Source organism: Dromiciops gliroides, chromosome 4 (assembly GCF_019393635.1).
Source record: "Dromiciops gliroides isolate mDroGli1 chromosome 4, mDroGli1.pri, whole genome shotgun sequence".
NCBI lineage: Eukaryota > Metazoa > Chordata > Mammalia > Microbiotheria > Microbiotheriidae > Dromiciops > Dromiciops gliroides.
Window position 1 is genome coordinate 159,877,061 of NC_057864.1, and position 10,555 is coordinate 159,887,615.

Here is a 10,555-nt window from a genome sequence, read left to right on the forward strand (position 1 = left end):
AAAGTCAGTTAGGCCTGGCTACTACCTGAGCTAGGAGACAGAGATAACTCCAAAGGTCAGGGCTATCATTCCAAAAGAAAATCTCCAAGACTCTCATTCAAACTTTCCCCACCCCCAAAGGGAACTTTCCAGTCAGGTGGTTACCCCATTGATCCCTCCCCCCACAATCTGTCCTCTTTAAAGGTTTTGGCCTCCCTGGGGGAGGAGAAATGTGCCTTAGAGAATCATGTTGTCTCTAATCCATTTTTTCCCCTTGAGGCAAGTCTTTGACTTCCCTCTTGGTCACTTTCTCTAGCGCCCAAATAAAAGAACATTTTATTCTAATTGAATTGTTATTCTTTTTTTTTTCTGTTAGTCGGTCAATGAACATTTATTAAACAGTTATTATATGCCAGGCACTGGGAATATGCATAAAGGCAAATAACAATGCCTCTCTCAGGTGCCTCACAGTCTAATGATGGAGACAACATGCAAACTATTATGAACATATAAGATATATGAAGAGTTGATGGGAGGTAATTTCAAATGAAAGGCACTAGGAGGAAAGATCTCCTGTAGAAGGTATGATTTGAGCTGAGTCTTAAAAGCAGGCAGGGGAGATAAAAGGATGAGATAAATCAGTGTCATGTGAAAGGAACTACAAGGAGACCAGTGTCAACAGATCACAGAATACATGGAGAAAAAACGAGGTGGAAGAAGACTGGAAAAGTTCCAAGAGACCAGGTTATGAAGGACTTTAAAAACCAAATAGAGGGTTTTATAGTTGATCCTAGAGGCAATCAGGAGTCACTGAAGATTACTGAATATGGGGATGAGATGGTCAGCCCTGCACTTTAGACAAATTATTTTGGCTGCCTAATGGAGGATGGGATAGAGTGAAGAGAGATTTATACACAAAGACCAACCAACAGGCTATTGCAACAGTTATCCCTGTGATGTAATGAGGACAAGAACCATGGAGGCAGCCAAACAGAAAGGACGACATATATCTGGAAGGCATTACAAAGGTAGAAATGATAAATCTTGGCAACAGCTTAGTTATGTGGAGTGAGGACAAGAGAAGAGTTGGGTATGATGCTGATGATATGAGCCTTAATGGATGGGAAGACAGAAGTGCCCTCAACAACAGGGAAGTTTAGAAGGAGGTGGGGAGGACAGATAATGAGTTCTATTTTTTTGTTGTGTTTTGTTTTGGTTTTTGCAGGGCAATGAGGGTTAAGTGACTTGCCCAGGGTCACACAGCTAGTAAGTGTCAAGTGTCTGAGGTCCAATTTGAACTCAGGTCCTCCTGAATCCAGGGCTGATTCTCTATCCACTGCATCCCCTAACTTTCCCATGGGTTCTGTTTTGGACAATGTTGAATTTGAATTGTGATTCTTTAAAGAAGAATACTGGGGGCAGCTAGGTGGCACAGTGGATAGAGCACCAGCCCTGGAGTCAGGAGGACCTGAGTTCCAATCCGGCCTCAGACACTTAACATTTACTAGCTGTGTGACCCTGGGCAAGTCACTTAGCCCTAATTGCCTCACCAAAGAAAAAGAAAAAAAAAAGAAAAAGATGAATACCTAAGGACCCCCATACCACCTATTTCCCATGAAAGTTAACAAAATAAATTATATGTGCATGTGTATACATATGTGTGCATGTACATATACACAGAGACATATATATGTATATATGTATCGTAATATGCTATATGTATAAAGTTTAAATTTGTTCTTTATGAGTTATATTTTAAAGAACTCTCACACTGACAATGCTACACTAAAGATTAGTGGAAATCCAGCAGTTTAACAGCTAAAGAAGTAAAAGTATCCAGAGACAACCAGAATCCGGACCAGAATCCAGATTCCCTGATGGCATCTTAACACTCAACGAAGACAAGATTTCAAGGACTCCAAATGAACATTTTTGTTTTTTCCTTCTCTTACTATATAAATCATCTGTAATACATATTCTCTGCAGAGGCCTTCCCTCTGTAGACATTGTCAAAGCACGAGTCCATGAGGGACTGCTCCTCTGGACAAAATTTTTCCTTTCTCTCTTTCCTATATTGTTATTAGCATGTTGTTTGCTAGCATAGGTTATGATATTCTGTCATTTTTTATTGCTTCATCAAGGAAACACCCCATGTTTCTTAACAAAGCAAAAGGGGAAATGTAAGGAATTAATTGTGATATGGGGTTTTATAACCCTATCGTTGCTTCATTATGGTCAGAATAAAAAAAAATGTAAGCTTGAAAAGCCTAAGAGAAGATGGGTATGTACTTTGGGAGATAATTGAACAAACAATAGGAATTCTGACTACAGGGAGCATTTACTGAAACTAAGTAACTAAGCCTCCCAGGTGGCTCCCCCTCACCCACGTGGGCCTGGCCAGATTATAATGGGGACAGCCCATGTGGGTGTGCTGAGCCAATTGGAAACTCAGAATGACTAAGAACCACCCCTTCCTGTGGGAGAGACAGTTAGAGGCAGTTGGAGGAAGAAGGAGAGGGGAATTGGTCTGAGGAGAGTTTTCTGAGAGAAATGGGGAAGGAAGGTAGACAGTTAGAGGAGCTCTTGGTGTTTGACCTTCAGACCAAAACAGAAGAGACTGCAAGCTAATTTTCCTTAAAGCTACAGATTTTGGGTGGTGAGTTTGTGTTTTTTGAGGCAACGCTAGCTCTTTGGAGCTGGCTGGGCTGGAGGCAGGTTCGGAGTATCTGGGGCCTTTTTACCCCAGAGATTTATACATTGTTTCTAGTTCTATTAACCTCACTTGTGTTTTGACTTTGTTCCCATTAATAAACCTGTTTTGGTTTTGAAAGAGGCTGTTTCTTTTCTTACCCCAATATTAAGGTGAGCTGCCCAATTAACTCTTCCCATACTAAATTTGGTCCTTACAGCATATATACACACATATATATATACATATACATATACATACATACATACATACATATATATATATATATATATATACATAGAGAGAGAGGGAGAGAGAGAGAGAGAGAGAGAAAATGAGAGAACTCATCCCCAGTTACAACATCTGTGCCATGAAGCCATCACCCCAGCCAAGGCACCAGCTTTACTGTGCAGGTGGGCCAAAAAACTACACATAAAGGTTACAATGCTAAAAGTGGACCTTGTCATCACATGCAGGAAATAATGGCAAAATTACCCAGCTGAAAAGAGTTAAAGATATGGTTTGATGGGTACATCATAAAAATTGGGGGGAACACAGTCCTCATCTCCATAAAGTTCCCTCCTACCAACATTTTCATTGGTCTTACAAACAGAAGGGAGGATCCAAAACAAGTTCAAAATACTCATGATAGAAAATGTTCTCCACATCCAGAAAAAAGAACTGTGGATTCTGAATGCAGATTGAACCATAAGGGTTCTACTTTTTGGCTGTTTTTTTTTTCTTTTTGGTTTTTGGTTTTGGTTTTGCAGGGCAATGAAGGTTAAGTGACTTGCCCAGGGTCACACAGCTAGTAAGGAAGTGTCTGAGGCCAGATTTAAAGTCAGGTCCTCTTAACTCAAGAGCCAGTGCTTTATCCACTGTGCCACCTAGCTGCCCTTTTTTTTCTTTTTTTGAGGTTTTCCCATTGAGTTCTGATTCTTCTTTCACAATATAATGCAGAAATATGTTTAATGAGATTGTACACATATAACCTATATCAGATTGCTTTTTGTCTTGAGGAGGGGGGTAGGAAGGGGGCGGGGGTAAGAAAAATTTGGAACTAAAAATCCTATGAGGGGCAGCTAGGTGGCACAGTGGATAGAGCACTGGCCCTGGATTTAGGAGTACCTGAGTTCAAATCAGACCTCAGACACATAACAATTACTAGCTGTGTGACCCTAGGCAAGTCACTTAACCCCAATTGCCTCACCAAAAAAAAAAAAATCCTATGAAGGGGACAGCTAGGTGGCACAGTGGAAAAGGCACTGGCCCTGGAGTCAGTAGTACCTGATTCAAATCCAGCCTCAGATACTTGACACTTACTAGCTGTGTGACCCTGGGGAAGTCACATGGGCATTAAGTAATGCCCTGCAAAAAAAAAGTCCCATAAAAATCCTATGAAAACAAATGTTGAAAACTATCTTTACATGTAACTGGAAATAATAGAATACTTAAAAAAAAAAAACCAGAAGGGAAGGAGGGGGAGAGGAAGGCCCTACAGGTCCTAGATCCTACAGAGGCATCTTCTTTCAGTTCTGACATCCCCTCACCTGCCAAAACCAAAGCACCAGGAGAAGGCCTGGACAGGTTCTGGAGGGAAATTGAGAGTTAAATAGTACCCTTACCCTCATTCCCAGAACAACCTTTAATAAGGAAAACACACACACACACACACACACACGTCAACCTGAAAATTAATCAGTCAATAGAACAGAATTAAAGTCTTTAATTAGGGCAGAGGAACTATATCTTAGAGTATAACAAAACAGATTGCTAGGAATACTCAAAGATGGGGACTGAGGACAGGGTTTATATGGAGTAACAGAACAAAGAACGCCCTTGGGAAGAGTAAACTTCTCACAGATAGAGATTACTTAATGTAAATGAATCTTTTTACATAATAACCTAAATCCAAGAAGTAGGCCTGGGAATCTTAGGGAGGGGATAGTTTGTTTGGTAGAACCATAAAACAAATCAAGAGTCTGAAATTGCCAGCGATTGGTCAGCCTCAGGCAATTCATTGGTCTGTGAATGGAAAATAGGTGAGAATCAGTCAGTCCTCAGTAAATTGTGGTACACACAGTACACACACACACACACACACACACACACACACACACAAAACCTGAGGTCATGATTGGTTGATACCAGTATCCTGATGTTGATGTCACTCAATGCACTTTCGGTTAGAAATCTGAATGTCTGAACAGGACCCCACCCTCCCTAAATCCAACACTTGGATTAGATCCAGGGCAGTGGAATTTCAAGTATGGACCACCCAGCAAACACTTCTCCTCATCCAACTCCTCCCCCATCCCAAAGCTGCCAACTGGCCAGGGAAGGAAGGCTCCATCTGCTATGACACAATCACATAGATGGTCAGAGTTGGAACGGGATGTTAGAAATGATCTCATCAAACAGCTTGGAGAATACTGAGGCCCAGGAAGATTGAATAAACTGGTCTAAAATCACCCAGTTGAGCCTCGAAGGGAAGTAGTAGGTGGGGTGGAACGAGTTCATAGGTCTCCAGATTCCAAGAATACTGTTCTTTCCTACTCAACCTCTGGAAATGGGTTGAGTCATAAGGGCTGGAGCTACAGCTGCAGGAACCTATTTGGAAATTCGAGCTACTGGAAGGACAGCCAGCCCTGAGGACTTTGGGGAAGGGAAAGTCTCTTTAAAGGTTAACCAAACACCAGAACATTTATTGAGTGCCCACTATGTATCAGGCACCAAAACACTGCATTAGGAAGAGCTGCCCCCCTCCCCCTGGAGCATTTGAAGTGGACAGGAGCATGTTGTAGTAGCACAAGGTAGATTTAGCAACAGTTATTAATAACAAGCCTTGTGACTTTGCTTCTCTGAGGCTTATTTAGCTGATCTGTAAATGGAGGGAGCTGGAAGAGATAATTTAAAGTCTACTAGCCTATGATCCTAAAGGCAGAAATAAAGGGTGCGGTTAGAATTCCTTGAAATCAGGGATTATGGTTAATCCCTTTCTCATTTGGGGGATTAGGAGTGCAGAGCCCCCATGATCTGGAAAATCTACATAAGATGTTTTGGCCCTCCCTTCATACCAGAAAAGAAGTCTGAATTATTATGGTGACACACACAATTTACTAAAAACATACTGATGCTCACCTATTCTCCCAGGTCAGTGAATTGCCTGAGGCTGACCAGCCTTTGTCAATTCTACCTTCCGATTATTTGTAGATCTCCCAAACTCTTCCCTCCAGAAATTCCCCAACCTTTCTTTTTTTTTTTAATTGTTTTTTCTTTTTGGTGAGGCAATTGGGGTTAAGTGACTTGCCCAGGGTCACACAGCTAGTAAGTGTTGTGTCTGAGGCTGGATTTGAACTCAGGTCCTCCTGACTCCAGGGCCGGTGCTCTATCCATTGCTACCACCTAGTTGCCCCCCCCCCTCCAATCTTTCTTTAGGTACTTTTGTTTATTATGTGAAACAACCTACCTTATGAAACCATGAGAAACTTACTCTTTCCAAGGGCAGTCTCTTAGCTCTCTCTGTTCTGCTAACCCATATAAAACCTGTCCTTGTGATACTCGGAGTTATAACTCCTCTTCCCCGATTAAAGACTTTAATTCTGTTATATTGTTTCATTCATTTTCAGGTTGACAGAACTCAGGTCCTCCTGGATCTGTGTCCAGTGTTCTATCCACTGCACCACCTAGCTGCCCCAACGAATATTTATTAAATGGTCACTGTGTATCTGGCACTATAGCCAAGAAAGAAATAAAGATATAAAGAAATATATAAAATACATGATCATATTAATAATTTAAGTGTATATTGCATTTACATATTTATTCTAAAATATCCATAAATTTATAGTTCAGATTTTAATCTAGACTATATTAATATAAATAATGTATAAATCTGTGACATAAATAATTAATGGTCAGGGTGGCTTCCTTAAAATTAAGATTCTGAAAGGAACCAGATAATTACAGGGAGAGGTGGTAGGATCAGGGTCAGGGGTACTTCCAGTGTGTGAAGTCTAGGGCTGGAATGAGCCTCCTTTGTGAAGAGGTTTCTGGAGGCATGGGAGAGAAAGCCTGGGAGAATGAGGAGTATTGCCTAGAAAGTATATTTACCTAGATAGGTGTTGTAGTGGATAGAGCACCAACCCTAAAGTAAGGAGTACCTGAGTTCAAATTTGGCCTCAGACACTTACCAGCTGAATGACCCTGTGCAAGTCACTTAACCCTGGTTGCCTCAAAAAACCAAAACAAAACCAGAACTGCCCAAGGGGTCCATGACACAAAAAAGTGTCATAACCCCTAATCTAGCTCTACTTCCTCCTTTTACACATAAAGAGACTAGGAGACAAAGAAGGAACTTGCCTACTTAAAGTTCACACCACTAGCTGGCTGCAAAGTCAAGGTTATAGCCTGAAGTTCTAAGGTCTTAAACCAAGGTTCTCTCATTATGCAGCTTCATATTTGCACAAGATAGTCACCTGGAAAACTTATTTTGCAGTTTTGCTGGGTATGGTCTCAAAAAAACAAAAATAAGGAAAGTGCTTGTGTTTCTACACAAAAAATCCTTCTGTTTATGGGAAGAACCTCATCTTACAAATAGATACTGTAACCCTTCTATAGCACATTAACTGGTATACTGGCTTGAGTTATTGTTAAACTTTCCATGCAGTTTTATTATAGGAAGATAACTTCTTGACAGATAGGCTGTAATCTCTCTTGAGGGGAAATTGTCTTTTATATTTTATATATTTTTTATAGCACAGAGTAAATAGGGGGTGGTCAATAAATATTTCTGAAGCTAAGTGATGCAGTGGATAGACTTTTGGGCCTGGAGTCAGGAAGACTCATCTTCCTGAGTTCAAATATGGTCTTAGACACTAGTTGTAAGACCCTGAGCAAGTCACTTAACTCTGTTTGTCTCACTTTCTTCATCTGTAAAATTAGCTGGAAAAGGAAATGGCAAGCCACTTTGCCAAGAAAACCCCAAATGGGGTCATGAAGGATGTGACATGTCTGAAAAATGACTGAACACGATGAAATGAGTAACAGTTTGTCATGGAGAAATGGTTGGTGTAGGGGTCCTTAGGTATTCCTCTTTAAAGAATTATACCCTCTCACACACAAGTCCAATTAGAATAAACGATTTTTTTTTTGCGGGGCAATGGGGCTTAAGTGACTTGCTCAAGGTCACACAGATAGTATCAAGTATCTGAGGTCAAATTTGAACTCTGGTCCTCCTGAATCCAGGGCTGGTGCTTTATCCACTGCACCACCTAGCTGCCCCCATAAAATAATCTTTTATTTAAGCACTAGAGAAAGGAAACCTCTAGAGGAGTCTCCAGGGGAGATAGTTCCAGAGACGTGGGAGAAAGGTAAAAGCTTTTATAGATGGTATATGGGGGTGATCACCTGACGGTGGAATGTCCCTTATTGGGGGTGGGTTGGGAGAAGTCAGATGAGGGGCGGTTGTTCTGATTTCTGGAGCTATTCCTGTCCTCTGGTGATGACCAACCAGCAGCCATGCTTAATAGGCTTATCTCTTTGCTTCTCAAGGTGTGCTTGTCCTTGAATTTAGCTTCTCAAGGAGATTTACCCCAGACCTGGGCCCTTTAGTTTAGCTGGCCAGTTTAAACTTTAATCTTAATACCATAATATAGTCATTCTAATTTTCTGTTTCTAAGATTATCAGTGGCGTGTATATGATCTTTGCCAGAGGATTAAACTTGTTTTACATGAGAGAAACAGGATAAAAGGGTGGGAGTTACAAAATGAAATATTCTTCCCTGTCTTCAGGAAGCTTATATTCTTCCTGTTGGAAATGTTAGGAAAGGAATTCATACTTTAGGTATGAAGTTAGACTGGCTGACCTCTGAAGTTCCTTCCCACTCTGAAATCCCCAGTCTATGACTTTAAGTTGCTTCATCTGTCAAAATGATGGCTGGACTAGTTGGATGATATTCAAGGTCATTAGAGGGTTAGACTAGCTGGACTTTGGAGCCTTCCCACACCTGCCTGTGATTTAATGCTGACCCCCTCACCAACCGCCACCACGGAGGCAGGACAACAGAGTCATGACCTCCAAGTCTATGATCCTGATGGAGGAGGCTAAAAGGGTTAAAAGATAACCTATCAATAGTAGCTATTAATGGTACCTAAAAGGGAAACTAAGGTTTGTGTTCTTACAGTACTAAGAAGGTTTGTCCCTATCAACCCTCACCATCAATAGACAGTAACTAGGGACCATTAAACATTACTAGCCATTAATATTCCTAGATGACAGCACACCTAGAAACTAGATCTTAAGCAAAGAGATACCATCAACACAGAGACCCTCTGAGATTGACAAATTTAAGCATGTCCTTGGGAACATGTGCAGAACAGGCCAAATTTGTCCGTAAATTCACCTTATGATGTGTAAACCCCCAAAACATACATGCAAGGAAAAAGGTACCCACCTCAGGGGTTGGCTTAAGCTCCCAGGAACTCTAAATTAGGATAGGCTCTCCCCTGAAACCTCCCTAAAGTGAAGATTGGGATAACAATGAGATAATCCCTTTTTTCTTACTATAAATATAACCATATTCCTTTCCAGAATTGTGACGACTATCTCCATGCTACTCTCCCTGTGGTCACTCACAGTATTGCAATAAAACTCGGGAAACTGAGTCACTGAGTCTTGTCATTCCTTTGGGACACCTCATGATCAATTTGATCAATTAAACCCACCCCCCACATCAATCCTACTATCTATCATCCCTTCCAGCCTAACATTTTATGACTATGTGACTGCAAGTATTGAGTCTCTTGCTATCTAAGATATTCAATCTTCTGCAAAAACGAATGAATGAATGAATAAAAATGAGGTAGGTTTATAGGATTTAGAGTTGGAAGGGCCCATAGATAACATCTAGTCCATCCCCCCATTTCATAGATGATGAAACAGTTCCTTAGAAAGGATAAGAAATTTGCCAAAGATAACATGGGTAGTAAGTAGCAAGACAGGTGTTCTAATTTAGAAGGCTTTCTACTTGGTACGCTATGTTGCTTGCACAAATTTGCCTCAGACTCTTACTAGTTGTGTGAACCTGGGAAACTCATTTAACCCCTTAGCCTTAATTTTCTCATCTGTAAAATGAATGGGGGCAGGGACCTACTTGTGGTTGTACAAAGAGAACCAGTCCCTTTTGTAAGTCACTGCAGATCTTTTCCCCTTAAACCTGATTCTTTGTTATTTCTGTATTAGCGTCATCAATCAAATAACCCACCCAGCAGCAGCAACAAACTATTAGGCATACAGATATAAAAGTGAAATATTCCCTGCCCTCATTCTTCTGGAGGGACACCATTTTCACAGTAAATACAGAATATATAAAAAATGAATACCTATTAGGTGGGGCATTAACAACTGGGAAAATCAGAAAGTCTTTTTAGTCCTTACTTCCTTTTTCATTCCTCCCCTCCCTCCCCCCCCAATGTGGTCTAATAACTCTCTTATCTGTACCTTCCTTTTATCAACTGCCTGAACTATTTATTTCAATCACCCCCTAACAGTTTTAACTTCTTAATGCTCTCTCCCCTTGCTCACATCTATCTTTAATACTTATGATAGCATCAATATGAAAACTAGTCTACCATATGCATAGATTTGGTCATGTTACTCCTCCTCTCAAAAATCTTCTGTAGCTCCCAACTGCCTGCCAAGTAAAGTTCAAACTCTTAGCCTGACATTTAAGGCCTTCCACTAACTAGAACCACCCTTTTTCTCTTTTTCTGCACATACTCTGCCCTTCAATAAAATAGGACTACTCACAGCTCTCCTACAGTTTTGGTGCTTTCCCCAAACCCTCCCTCAGACTTCCCCCATCTTCGGTTCTATCCCTAAACCTC